General features: G+C 32.5%; 1 pseudogene; it reads right to left on the reverse strand.

Annotated features, from left to right (window-relative positions):
* Positions 1-6,721: 6,721 nt before the first annotated feature.
* Positions 6,722-13,337, reverse strand: LOC111401547 (annotated as a pseudogene).
* Positions 13,338-15,731: the final 2,394 nt, after the last annotated feature.

The following is a 15,731-nucleotide window of genomic DNA, read 5'->3' on the forward strand; positions in this document are numbered from 1 at the left end:
GCAAACGGCAACCAAAAAATAAGAGAGAAATGGACAGGCTCGTTGTCGTCAAGTTGGGTCAGAGTCAAGATTGAGAGACTGAGAGTGAGAGCTGAGAGGACTTAGTTTTTTTTTTTTTTTTTTTTTTTTTTTTTTTTTTTTTCCCCCCCCTTTTTTTTTTTTTTTTTTTTTTTTTTTGTATTTAGGTCAAGTTCTATCAAGTTTTCCATTTTTTACCCATAACCCAATCCAACTCGACCCGCACTTACTCGACCCATAACCCGACCCACATCGACCCACACTTACCCGACCCACGCATTTAATGCTGATTGACATTTCTACGTTGATTGTTTGAATTCTTGTGTGGAAATAATATTTTCTAACAGGGGTATTTTCGTCTACATAATTGGAAAATGGACATTGACAAAATTGTGGACATTTTTGAAAATGACTCACTGAAAATGGACATTACGTGAAATTTCCTCTTGTTATAAGGTAATATCATTTGGATTAAATAATGTCGGGGCCACCTATCATAAACTAGTAAACAAAATACAAAACAATGAAAGTATGCATCAATGATATGTTTGTTAAAAGCCTCTGAGCAGAAAGTCATTTAAAGCACTTGGAAGAGGCCTTTAACATATTACTTAGTTATAGAATGAAACTTAATTCGTTAAAATGTGCTTTTGGAGTCAAATAAAAAAATAAAAATTCCTAGGGTTCATGATAAACCAGCAAGGTATTAAGGCGAACCCCAATAAAATCCAAGCTCTCATTAAAATGCAGTCTCCAACCAAACTAAAAGAGATATAAAGCATAACAGGTAGATCCGTTGCCTTAAGTAGATTCATATCACGAGCAACAGATGAGTACTCTCCTATTTTGCAAATGTGAAAAAAAGGGAGAGAAAAAAAAAAGCTCGAATGGAGTGACTAATGCGAGCATTTCAGGTTTTGAAAGAACACATAGGAAAAGCATTTGTAGCGTCTATAAATTTGCTTCTATATTCAAAAATCTCTAAAATGGCAGTGAATTCCATCTTGGTAAAGGAGAAAGGACAGAAACATTTGCCAGTATATTATGTAAGCAAAGCTCTACAATGGACGAAGGCAAGATATCCACGCCTTAGTTGTAGCATCATAAAAATTGCAATTATACTTTTAGAGCCATAGTGTCAAAATACTAACTAATTTTCCACATAAGAAAGTATTACAGAAACATGATACGTTAGGAAGACTGAAGTAATGGACAATAAAATTGGAATAGATCAAAATAAATTATAAAGAGTAATTCGCAATCAAAACACAACCGTTGGCATATTTTATTACAGAACTGCCGAATGTTCTTACTCCTAAGGCAGAGCCTAAATGGGAAACGTGATAGTTATTTGTAGACGAATCATCACGAGACACTAGTGTCAAAGTGGGAATAATTTTGACAAGCCCGAAGGGGCACAATCTAAACTGCACATTAAGGTTCACATTAAAGGCAACCAATAATGTAGCAGAATATGAAGCTTTATTAGCTGACCTACGAAAGGTAAAGGAAATGCAGGCTCGAAGCATATAAGTAAAAAGTGATTCAAAATTATAGTAAATTAGATAAATGAAATGTTCACATCCAAATAAAATGATGGTCGTTTATCTGATGGATGTCAAGAGCTTGTCACAATACTTTAACAAATTTGAACTTTTTCAAATCCCTAGATAGGAAAACGAGTATGCGGATGCTCTATCAAATTTAGCAAGCACCAAGGATGCAATCTATTCAAAATCGTAACAGTAGAATTGTTAATTAAACCATCAATTAACCAAAAAGGGAAAAGTCTCATGGATGCAAGAAATTTTATACCATCTAAAAGATAAAACACTCCCTAATGATAAAAAGAAAGCACAAAAACTGTGAAGAAGAGTGCTAGATACATATTAGAAGGTTATATCTTATTCATATGAGGATATACACTTCCTTTGGTTAGATGCGTAGGTGAAGATGAAGCGATATACGTAATGAAGAAATAAATAATGGCATATGTGGAAATCTCGTCAACGGAAGCCTTGAAGCAATTGTATTATTGGTCAAATATGAGAAAAGATGCAATGAATTTTGCTAGAAAATATGAAAAAATGTCAAAAAATTTGTGTCAATACCATGACAATCCGTACAAGAGTTGACAACTAGCATTAGCCCTTAACCCATCGTGAAATGGGGTATTGACTTCGTTGGACCATTGCCTAGAGGAAAACATTATCTATTGTTTCAGATTTCCAAACTCTATAGTATTCGATAATGGCATGCAATTTCAAGATAAAAGGTTGAGAACCCTGTATGTGAAATTAGGAATCCATATACATTTTTCTACTCCATACTACCATCAAGCTAACTGGCAAGTAGATACCGTAAACAAAACACCGAAAAGCATCCTAAAAAGGAAGTTAGAGACTATGAAAAGATTATATGCTGATGAACTGCAACAAATTCTATGGTCATATCACACCACCATTGAAACAGCCACAGGAGAAACTCCTCTCTCTTTAGCTTATGGGATAGAACTCATGGTTCCAATTGAAATTGATTTAAGTCCGACAAGAAGAGTAGAATACAATGAAGAACAAAATGAAGAGGCTATAAACGCAAATTTAGACCTTGTAGAGAAAAAGCGAGAGGACTCCCAGCTATGTAGCACGGACACTCTAATTAGGGTAGCGTGTCCGTGTCCGACACGTGTCAATACAGACACTCTACAATAATCATTTTCCTTTTTTATTATAGCTATTATATATTTTTAACTTAAAGTTATTAGTAAATAATAAATAAATACTCATATTTAAAAGATTTCAACAAAAAAAAAATCAATAATAAGTATAAAACTAAATTTAAACTATATAAATGAAGAATTTTAAAGAATTTAATAAACGTGTCGTGTCGGTACTTTTTTGAAAAATTACGAGTCAACGTATCCGACACGTATCGTGTCAGACACACATGTCCGTGTCGGTGCATCATAGACTCCCAGATTAAGCTCATCGTATATCAGGAGAAAATGGAAAGATATTTTAATTCTAAAGTACACAGAAAAAATTCATAGGAAACTTGTTATTAAAGAAGGTTTTTGCCTCACACAATGAAATAAGCTCCAATTCGCTGGTCCTAAAATGTGAAGGACCATATACAATAATTGAAGTAATTGGGTGGGAAACATTTATGCTTGCGGATGAAAATGGCAAACCTCTTAAGCATCCTTGGAACTACACGTACTTAAGAAAGTATTGTCAGAAAAAAGCTGATTCGATAAAGTTAGATTTGATGATTGTTAAACAAAAGTTTATTACAAAGTTTTTAGTCAAATCAAACGTAACGAACACAAAATCAAATTTTTATTGATATAAAGAAAGGTTATAAGGATAGAGTATATTTGCATGCGAACTAATCTAAGTGGGTGATACATATTGCGAACTAATCTAATTTGTACACAAACAACTTGTAACATGTACAATTTTTAAAAAAGAAAATTAAAAAGGTATTATAAAATAACAAATTTTGATTAATATGATTAAATTAAATATCACTTACTTGACGACATGTAATTTCGATATATTTATCTCGTTGTAAAAAATGAGCATCCTACCAATCTTTTATGCACATTAATGTTTTCCAAAATATTTTCGTTCAGTGGACTCCTGACCTCAGACAAAATCCTCTTACATGTACTAAAAGCAAACTCCGAAACTACAGTGCTAACCGAAAGTGTCAGTAAGTTTTTTGCAATTGCAGGAACTACTAGCTATCATTGTTTGTACCTTCGCCAAAATTCAATAACCTCTTTGGAACCTTTTTAATTGTTTTATTGGTAGGCAAATTATGATTAAAGTAATCAATTAATTCAGCAGACAATGTATTTAAACTTGCTTCCTATGTTTGATTACATGCAAAAGACAAAGTATTACTAAATGAACCAATTACATTTGCATCATACTATACATGTTAATGCCTTCAAATAAAGTTAATATTTCAACGTCATCTTCTTTAATATAAGCGGAAGGAGTAAGCGCAGAGGATACTTGATTAATATTTGTACACATTCATTTTGCATATAATTCATACATTTCGCATAAAGTTTGTTCTAAATTTTCATACGAGATAGATTTATTAAAAGTTAAAGCTTTTGAAATTTTGATTAATTACATATTTAGTTCCTAATAAATTATATCGTGGTCCATGATGCATGCTAAATGAAATAACATAGGTAAGTCTTCCCAATATTTTCTAAACTTTAATTCCATAGAGAATATAATTGCACTAAAATCGGGGTCATTTTTATATTTATGAAATATCCTCGCAATGATATTAAGACGTTCGAGCATCATACAACTGGTGGGATAGTAAACTTCAGATAAAATATTTGTAGTGTCATAAAAACTTGTCAAAATTCTTTTAACTTTTAAAGCTAAAAGTCAATCGGATTCATTCAAAATAGTATCGTCATCGTTTCTAATATGCCTATCATTATAATACTCAATTATTAAATGTTCAAAACCTTCACATGATTTTAATAATAAGTAAGTGAAATTCCATTTATGACCTACGTCGCTAACAAATGTTTTAGCATTCGTCACTCCAAATTCGATACAAAATTTTTCAAATGCTTGTTTTCTACTACGAGAGATTGTGATATATATCAATGCATGCCTAATTTTTTGCATTTCACCTTTAATATATTTCAAACCATCTTGCACAATTAAATTTAAAATATGGCACACATAATAACCATCGAAATCAGGCTACAATACCCTATACAATTTCTCGATAACTACTTTATCAACATTGGCATTGTCGAATGTAAAAGAACGAATTTTACTTTTGCAATGATATTCTCTAATAATGATCATAATCACATTATATATATTGTTAACGTTGTGAGGGAATTCAATAATTTTAAAAGTAATAACTTTTTTACACATACACCAAAGTGGGTCTATGTAGTGTGCAGTTGTAGCTATATAAACTTTTTTATTAATTCCCTCCTATATATATGAAGTTAAAGATATAACACACCTATATTTTTGTAAATTCATAATCAATTATTGTTTTGTTTGAAGAAAATATTCTATTGTATCTAAACGAATAGTGTTTCAACTTATTCCAACATACCTCGGTTGAAGATTTTTTTTACATACGAGACGAAATGTTGGTTGTCTGCTATTGCTAGAGGCAACTCAGCACCAGCAACAAGTTTCACCATTCACTTTCGAGCATTCTCCTCCGAATACATTCACATAAAGAGGGGCAAAGTCGTAAAATTAGGGCCTAGACTACCAAATTGCAGTTGTGTTTAACCGACTTCAAGAAGTCCATGTTTGGACATGCACATTTTGTTTTGTAGTGACGATTGAGGTAGGTGGTATCAATGTCTTTTTGCCATGTCAATCGTTGTTGATAATATTTACATACTGCTTTGGACTCAGGGACTCCATCAATAACATAACCCGTTGAAATCAATTTGAAGTGATCCCAACATTTTGCTTTTTTTTTTTTTTCCTTTCGCTTTCCTCTAGCATCGGGAATGTCTAGTTCGGGTTTCTCTTTTTGTTCCGTTTCGGAAACATCAACTTGATCCAAATCAATTGGATTATTGCTTCCTTGCGCAGCCAAATTTGGAATATCTTCAAGAATGGGTACTTCATTTAGATCGAAAAAATAATTCTCATATTAACTTTGCACCGTCACAGGTGATTCGCCTCCAACACAGAACAAACCCTCAACAAATGAATATGGATTTATTTGTGAATTGTGATGAAATTAAAAAAATGTATAGATGATATAGTAAGTACTAAAACTTGAGAAAAGAATACGGAAAGAGCTATAATGTGTTTAAGATTGTGAATTTGTAATTAGGAATTTGTAGTGCGAGAAATGGGAATTGTAATTGAATTATTAAAATTGAAGATAATAAAATTGTAAAAATGAATGTATATTGTATAATTGTTCATAATTGAGCACAAGAGAGAGAGAGAGTTGTTGATAGATATTGTGTGAAAATGGGTAAGTTCTTGGCTATTTATAGAGAAGGGAAAAAGGTAAAAATTCAGTGACCGTTCCTAGTCACTATTGAAAACGTGACTCGCATGATACAAGCTATGAGCTAGGCTCATGGGCACAAGCTCACGAGCAGCTCGCCAACGGGGGAGCCAAGCTGGTTCGGCTCACCAAATGGGCCGACTCGCTCGGACAATCCTCCTTTTTACGAGCCGTTCGGCCCGTTCGCCACCCCTACATTTCCCCTATTGCTCTTCGCTAAACATCAAGCATAAGTATTTTGAATTTAGGAAGAGAAAATCTTGACTAAGTGAGAAATTTATTAATTATAATTTTGTGGTCAACGGTCTTAGAAAATGAAACTAACCCAGAAAAGCATTTTAACCAAATCAAAATGATCAACATTTTCCAATAAATATGTTTTCCGAGAAATATGGACTGAAAAAGTTGTGCAAATAAGCATTTTTGACAAATTATACATAGATTTGTTCTTCATGGATCCTACGTCAAGCTGCAGTTCCTGGAGTTTGTGAAAACCGAGCTGCCACTACCCTCCGCTGGCTCATTGTGGCGACCCAGAAATCAGATCACTCACATTGGACAGCAACTAAAATACTTTAGGGCATCATAGTAGAAGGAATAGTATTTTCATCTCCCACTGAAGGCAGCCAAATTGTGGGTTTCAGTGGGTGGAACTAAAGCAACATATAGCAAGCTAAAACATTAAATTCACATGAAAAGTTCAACGAGATTCAGAAATTTTACAGGGAATGAATCATCATCGGTCTGTAATGTAATTTCCAGAAATCAGAGTCTACAATTGTGTGTATAATATTAAACTATTAATAATCAAAATGAAGCGCTAGTCTCTTAGTCGAAAATTGTTGGTCGCATAATGCCACCTGATCTAGGCCTAATTTGAGATGTACGTCCACAGCAGTATATCTCGTTAAGTTCCCAACTACCAAACTAATGGAAGCAGAAGTGCTGATTGCCTACAATTAGTTTCCTCTCCTTGAAGAAGGAGCAGACGAGTCAGATTTTTCAGCTACATGGTGCTCATGCATGTCGTCCTCATCTTCTGCAAACCAAGACAAAAATTTTACGCATACCATCTTTGAATTTTTTACTTATAAAAGTAAAGAAGAAAGAAGCGTATCTAGAATCAAAATCACCTTCGAAGTCGTCATCGTCATCGTCATCGTCATCGTCATCGTCATCAAAGTCAACGTCTTCCTTATCTTCGTCAGAACCTTCAGCAACTGGTGCTGCACCTTTCTGTTCGAAAAAGAGAAGGGTAATTCAGTCAACTAACTTTCACAATGGTCCTATCCATTTCAATTCAGGCGAAGTCTTAATCAAAATACACTTATCTAATCGTAGATTATGGACATCAATTATCATCAAAAGCTTCAGGGTGGCAGATTCCTTTGGGAACCAAAAGTATCAGTGTATGTGGCATGGCTAGAGGGCCCATAAAAAAAGGTCAAAGACAAGAATTAAATGCGCAAGAAGCTAAACAGTTTTTCCTCTCATATATTCTTAGCCCTAATCGTTACAGCCCTAATCGTTACAGAAACACTCTTCCACCTTAAAGACAGTGGAAACATGTCAACTTGTTTTCCTCACTTGATTGGTGCCGTGGCCATGACATAGAAGAATGCGACGGAGTTTTAATGAGGTTCACCCTAAGTCAATTCTTCTTCTTTTCTCTCTAAGAAATTTCATGCTTCGTAATTTAACAGAAATTTTTCTCACAAATGCATTATTTTGGCAAGATTGAAATCAGCAAGAATAAGCATTCAAAACTTCTGTTTAGGTTTATAGACATAAAAAAAACCAAGAAACCCAACTCTCGACTTCTTGACTCAACGGAAAGTAATCTAAAGTTGGGATTGGGGAGCTTTGTTATCGATACGACAGAATGCAAATCAGTTTGTCCCACCAGTAATCAGATCATGATAAATACTTTGGGAATACGTAATTTAACAATTTCATGATAAAAGAATAACAAGAAAGAGAACAGTACAGATGCAGCTCTTCCGCTTTCAAACCACTGTCCGCCAGTAAGCTTTTTTTCCTTTGGTGCAGGCATAAACAGTAATTAATAAGAAAACAAGCCAAAAGTAAACAGCTGTATGTCTTTCCACTCCCCCATAATTTAAGATAGTAATTTGTTACGCTTAACTTCAACGTGATCCAATAACTGCATAAACAAGTTGATTCCTCACTTTGATAGAATAAAAAATACAAAATAATCTCCTGTGTTGAGAATGAGGGGTAACATTTATGGTCTTAATAATTTTCGAGCCTGTAGTCTCACTCATGAATAGGCTAATGCCTCGTGTTGAAACATAAAGATTTTGCTTTATTTTATTCATCACCACAATGTTCACATGTTTGCCAAGGTAGAAAATGAAAAGCTGAAAAGAAATCATCTCTTACTAATGAAACTTATGCTTCAAATCTGATGAGGACATCTACTTTTTTATTTATTTTTAGTTGGACTTTAGTTATGTTTTAAATTTTATTTATGTAATTGGACTTGTGTTGGCTCAAGTCCATTCTACTTAGTGTTTCAGTCTTTACTATTTAAACCTAATTGCGATGTAATTTCATTAGTTTTGATGAATTGAAGAATATTTTGGTGGTTTGTTGCCTATGGCTTCTCCTTCCTCTCCCTTCCCCTCTCCCCATGAATTTCTGCTTCTTTTCCGGTTTTTCCCCCCATTCTCTCCGGTTCTCCCCTCTTTCTTGCTTCTTCTTTCTATTTTTTTAATTCGCCCTGCATCAAAATCTCTCTCTCCATGCCGTAAATGTTTCAATAGTGACTGGTTCTCCGTGTGGTATGATTATCTAAAATGATAATAGCCACATAACGTGAAGACTTGACAATCAAATGATTGAATTTGACCAGCAATCATCACCACATAAGCACACATCGAAGATGCAAATAGATATGCACTATTTAGCCACTAAAGAATGAATGGGAAAAGTCTGATATTGAAATTTCACATATGCCCGTGGAATAATTACTAGAGGATGTGCCTTAGCCTAATATTTACAGAGATTTTTTTAAGAGTACAAAGACTTCTAAAAATGAATCTTCAGTTAAATTTGACACAGAAGCCGATAAGCACATCATAGAAACTTATTAGCGAGGTCAACCTCCGGCAAGTTAGACAAGTAGACAAGGACGATGATCAACCCAGAGCATTGAACAAGAACTAACATTTCACTTACATTCCACACTAGAATGGAACATGACAAAGTTTTGTGGAAAGGGGCAGACAAAATATTGCATGGGTAACTAAGGCTTTTGCCATTAAGTTAATTACCTACACGGTGCATGTTGATTATACTTTTGCACTTTATAAGACATACAAGACGCAGATCCATATAAGAATACAAGCAAAATGAGAATGTATTATTTGTGATAAGGACAGACAAATTTCAATATGTAAGCCATTATTAATGTCACTAAAACCAACATGTAGTAAATTATTTTTTTAACTGAGCGGAAGAGCTCATAAAACTAAATCAAAGCAATGGATGTTCCGTTAACTTAGCGACAAGGGAACATGTGAGTTTTGGACATAAGAACGTGTAATGTTAAAGCAGGACAAATAACCATACATCATCTTTTACTGCCGAATCTTCTTCAGCATTGTCAGTGCCATCATCCTCCGCAAATTTTTCAGAGAGCCACTCCTTAGCCAATGTGACCTGTAAACCATGGCCATACCAAGGTTTTCAGATGCCTGCGAAATATGAGAATTGGAGAAACTAAATGAGGAGCACAACTTAATGATACAAGATCGTGAACATAGGACACATAGTCAAAAATAAGATCAGATTCTTTCAAGTGTATCCAAGTATTATGTCACTATCAGTCTATACCAACATTGATGCATATCCTTTCAGTTATATTTTACAGAAATCAAGGTGATTCCATATCTTGTAACAAATTCAGATAAACATGTTCTCAAAACCACCGAGCTCTAATTTTTTTCTCTACTCCATATACTGTAGTATTTCTTTAGGTACACAAGACAGAAACGATCTAACATAAAAATAGAACTCTGGCCCAAAGGTTAAAAAGCCTTAATTAGGTACGGAGGCATTTTATCTTTGTGAAGCAAGTAAGCCTCAAGACAAACCAATAAAACATCTAAAATGATACAAAAATACAAAAATATGCTCATAATAAATCATGTTCCTAAAAATTTTAAAACAACAATTTTAGAAATCTAATTTGCAAACAAATACAAAATATATTAATAAAGTATCAGATAATAAGTTCTCAAGTTAGTAATCAGGAAACAAAAATATAATAAGATCTATAAGGGAATCTTCAACATCATCCTCCACGTACTATTAGTTTCTTCTCATTCTTTGTTATCATCCTCCACGTACTATTAGTTTCTTCTCATTCTTTGTTATCATCCTCCATTACCTGTCGTGTTTTCTACTTTCTCCTTTCCTTCCAAATAAAGAAAGAAAAATGAAAATAATAACACTCATAAAACATTCTAGAATATAAAGAAATAGCCCAAAAAGATAAGGCCAGTAACTGAATGTCTTGAAAATGCAAGACAGACGAGCTAGCATTTTCATCCCCTTTGAGGCTTACGCTAAGTCAAGGCATAAGCCTCTCAAACGTGACTCATGGTGTAAGCTTAAAGGCATTTTAAGAAAGCTTCACATGATGAGTGATTCTAAGTGTAAGCCTCTGATAGTCTTCCTAAACAACGCATCCAGCCTAAAGCTGGACAAACAATAATATGCACTCTATGAAACTGCATCATCAGAAATAGATGCCCAACAAAGTATTCTTACTTGGTTGAAAATCTACCTCTTGTTCGAGCTTTTCCTTCAGAATTTAAGATCTCCCGATTGGATTCCTTTTAAACTGAAAATAGAGAGAGACAATGGCTTCAAACATATGGGATTTTCGACAGTTTCACAAAATAGGTTAACATCTTTTAAAGAACAGGTAATGCAGCTATCCAAATAGTTGAGGATTCAAGGTGTCAATCTAACTTAGGCAGCAAACATGACATCGCAGTTGAGAATTCCTGTTTAGACCTACCAGAATCCTATCGTTACCATCTGACTAAGTGACGAATACCATGCAATTTTGTGGTTAGGGATACGATGTACGAGATGTATTGCACTTACTATGAAAAAAATAAACTTACTAGATGGAGGTTATTTATAGAAACAATTTTGTGGTTTCAGGAATAAATGGGTAGAACTTCTAAATTTGGCATTTACAGCTGAATAATAAACAGAATAGGTAAATCTTTGGAAGCATACTACAATAAATCAGTACTAAATAAGTTCCAGATCGAAATCACACTCTAAAAGTATAAGTACAACCAGAGATACAATTCCATTGAGAAAAAAGAAACATATGCCAAACATGTATGTACAGTTAATCTGCTACATGAAAAAGATACAATCACTGACTTTTGCACTGTAAGAAGTGGGGGTTCATCGGGATAATTTTCAGTGTGCGAGAAAATCAAAGCTAGCTGAACTGCAATTAGATTTTGGCAACAGTTGTTAATTTAATGGATATAGACACCACATGATATGGAAAATGACAAAAGAGCTCCAAACAACTGTGCATGTTGATTTTTTTTTTATTTTTTTTTTTTGGATACACTGTGCATGTTGATTTAAATAAAAAACCTGAAGGATTTGTTGATTCATCAGCTTCGTCATCCTGTTGGGAAATAACAAAAATGTTTAAGGAAAAGAAATGGTCATGAGTTAAATGTAGATGTAAAATTCAAAATATAATTGATCTTCACTGCAGGATATGATATTCTTATTAAATTTAATGGAAATAGGCATCACGTGTTATGGACACTTACAAACAGAGATCCAAACAATTATGTATACTGATTAAGAAAACCTGAAGGATTTGTTGATTCATCAGCTTCGTCATCCTGTTGGGAAATAACAAAAATGTTTAAGGAAAAGAAATGGTCATGAGTTAAATGTAGATGTAAAATTCAAAATATAATTGATCTTCACTGCAGGATATGATATTCTTATTAATTCAGATTTAGGAGAAATTTGTTTTCTTTTGGAAATTCTTTCTTTTTAGGGTTCATTATTAGACTTGATTGTAAATTTAAATGCTAATCATGTAGGAAGCAATCTATGAACGGAATCTGAGAATATTTACCTGAGGAGACAATGTAATCTGAAAGCATCGAGGTGAAGTGCTTAGTCCACTTTCACTAGAGTGAATTTCTAGTATAACGATTCCACTAAAATTAATTAAACGATAGGATTTAGGGTCACTAAAAATCATGTATAAAACAACTTATGAGGACATTTGAAGGCAGTCACATAAACCTTTAAAGTCGTCCATAAGAATGGCTTCCAGTGCTTCAATTTCCATCGCCTGCTCCTGCTCATAATCTGTCTCAAAGTTTTTAGGAAAAAGATAAATATGATTAGATTCAGACATCAACTAAACAGTTGTTACGACAGAGTATTAGATATATATAAAGATTCTGCGAATAATCAATTCAAAAAGATTAGGAGCTTGAAAACTGAGATTGGAAAGAATTACTTCCGAATGAATTTTCAAACTAATCCCAATTTCAAGGACGAACCTTTCTTATGCATTCCAACTTAAAGCTCTAAAAACACACAAAAGGGCATTGTATATTTCATACCAGATTATTCCTCCAAAATGGGATTCCAATTTCCAAACCAGCACTCAAAAGAAAAATATGAATTAAAATATGAATAGTTGCTTAATAGATACTAAATGTTTCTATTTTACAAAATTGACACATCCCAAAAGTCAAAAAAATAAAAAATAAATTAAATTCCGGATAAATCTATAGCTTCTGAACCATCATCTTCGTACTATTTTTAACGATTTGAATTCAAACTAGCATCACAATCGCATATAAATACAGTGATGGAAAAAATCTTAAACACTCTAGCCTTTGCACAAAAGTATCTAAAAACCAACGGAAAACTCACTTCTGAGGATAGATATAACCGAAAAGATTCAATTTGAAATTTTACACAGACTGATATAGTTGCAAAATTGAGGAAAAATACCAGTCATGACTGCTTAATACACCTGCTCTGATTTTTATCCTGCTCTTCGTATAAACACTGCTTGAGGAAAACCCAAAGCGCTCAGGGGAGAAACCCGCTGCAGTAGCTTCCGTTCGAGTGTACTCACTCGCAGTGGAATTGGTATATGCTACCACCTGTAAATTAGTCTTTGGTGAGATGCGATGGAGACAAAATTACATCAACCAAAAAAAATAATAATAAATTCTCCACACTCTTCTTGATATAACACCTCGTCCATTGTAAAATTTTTGTAACTCCTTATTTCTGTTGCTCCTTATGTACAACTGTATAAGTATCAATACTTATCTAGATCACGAATGAATCCAAAAGTTTTGTTTGAAGAGAAATGCATTTTTTTTAACAGATGAAGTTATAAAATGCGATTTAACTAACCAATAGAATATTGTCATCTCAGCACTTATAATTCTATTAATTAAAAATTTTTGAAAAAGTAGCATTTTTGTTGTTTGGAATTCATTATTTTGTTGAATAGATTTTGTAGCAATAATCAGTTGAAGAATGTGTAGTTAAAAAATAAAAAGTTAAATCCATCGATGACCATTCAACTTTATACTTAGTGTCATCATGAACACTTCATTTGATTTTGTTTTATCGTAATCAACCAACTTTACATTTAGCCACCTAATTTTATTTTATTTTACTCAGATATCCAATTTCATATAAAATTTCACTATAACCACCTAATTTCTTATAACATTTCACTATAGCCACCCAACTTCTTTTCACCATTTTCACCAATTCTAAATGTAGTAAAACAGTACATTTGCTAATATATATATAAAATAAATATTTAAAAAATAAAATAAAAAGTTATTTAAAAATCATTACTTACAAAATAAAATAAAAACATATTTTAAAAAAAGTTACTTAAAAAAGGAAATAAAACAAAAAATTATTTAAAAAAATAAAAAATTATTTTAAAAAAATTCCTTAAAAAATAAAATAAAATAAAAACTTATTTGGAAATAAAATAAAAACTTTTTCTAAAAAAAGTTACTTAGAAAAAATAAAATAAAATAAAAATTTATATTTTAAAAAAGGTTTTAAAAAAAACTTTTATTTTCTTTTAAATTATTTTATATATAATGCAAAGTTACTATTTTACTTCTTTTTAGTGAAAAGATGTTTGATGATCATGATGAAACATCATATGAAATTTAGGTGGTCATGGTAAAATAAAATCAAATTGGCTAGCCATATTAATACTAAATATAAAGTTGGATGACCATGGTGAAATAAAATCAAATTTGGTGGTCATGGTGACACTTAAGTATAAAGTTGGATGGTCATTAGTGAATTTAACCTAAAAATAAAAATTTTAAATTTAGCCTCCATTTGGCAATCATTAAAATATTATTTTTTGGAAAAATAAATTTTGAAATAGTGATTTTTTGAAGAATGTGTGATTAAAAAAAAATTGTTGGTTACAAAAACAAATTATTTTTCAAATTGTCCACTGCTAGTTAGCCACGTGGCATGTTGTCAACAATTTTGTTATCCATAATTGTTTACCAATCATGATTCTTAAATTATAGAGGCATTTTGGTGATTTGAACCATTTGTACATTAAAAGTGTGCATCAACTTTTGACACCATACAAGTTGACATAATTTGATCGGTGAAAAACTGCTTATTCTTTTGAACTATCCAATAGCATGTTGTCACGTGGTACAATGTAAAAAATGATATACATATGACATGATTGTATTTTGTGTAAAACCAATTAATTGTGGCTCATGTAATATTATTAAAGAATTAATTGAAATGCTTTATATTTCTAAAATTTAATTGGCCCATTGAGAAGTGGCAGTTTTATAACTGTCTACTTTAATAGAAGTGATAGTTTTGTATGGCCTAAGAGAAATTGCATCCCTCTGCCTATAAACTTGAATGGAACCCATCAAATTAAAACATTCAATTACAGAGAGGAAAATTGAGATAATGGTTTCTTGTTTATCTTATTTTGTAGGTCTAAATCTTCAATTAATTGTCATGGATCCATGTATGTTTCTTAATCAATTTTAAGATTTTGGTATTAGGGTTTAACTACTTACATGTAGTATCAGAGCTATGTTAGAGAATTCTTGATTTTCCTTTAAAGATTATTGGTTTTCATTTATCGATCCTTAATTTTTCTTATCGATTTACTAATCAAGGTCTAAAATTAGAATAATTAGTTTCACTACTGAATATTTTGATTGCTGTTGAACTAAAATTTCATCAAAAAGCATTATTAGTGTCTATAAACATGGAAGCTCATGAAAAGTACAGTCACTTGCATTTATTATCGATTTCATCTGTGATTCTCAAGATTTGGGATGCCGTACTATACGCATATATGCTTTGTTCGTGTTGAAATTGATTTGAGAAAAAGATCAGTGTATTGGTTTTCCCAATCGTGAGTTATTGGATGGCTTGTCTGTGTAATTTTGGTGTGTTTCATGGTCGGGGTTTTCCAGTTTTATAGTGGCTATGTGTTTTATTCGAAACATTAGTTATCATCGATAATTAATTTACAAAAATTGGAATTTTGTTGGGTTCTTGTGTTTATTTATCGCCGATAATTAATAAACATCATG

The sequence above is a fragment of the Olea europaea genome, chromosome 10, assembly GCF_002742605.1.
Source record: "Olea europaea var. sylvestris chromosome 10, O_europaea_v1, whole genome shotgun sequence".
Lineage (NCBI taxonomy): Eukaryota > Viridiplantae > Streptophyta > Magnoliopsida > Lamiales > Oleaceae > Olea > Olea europaea.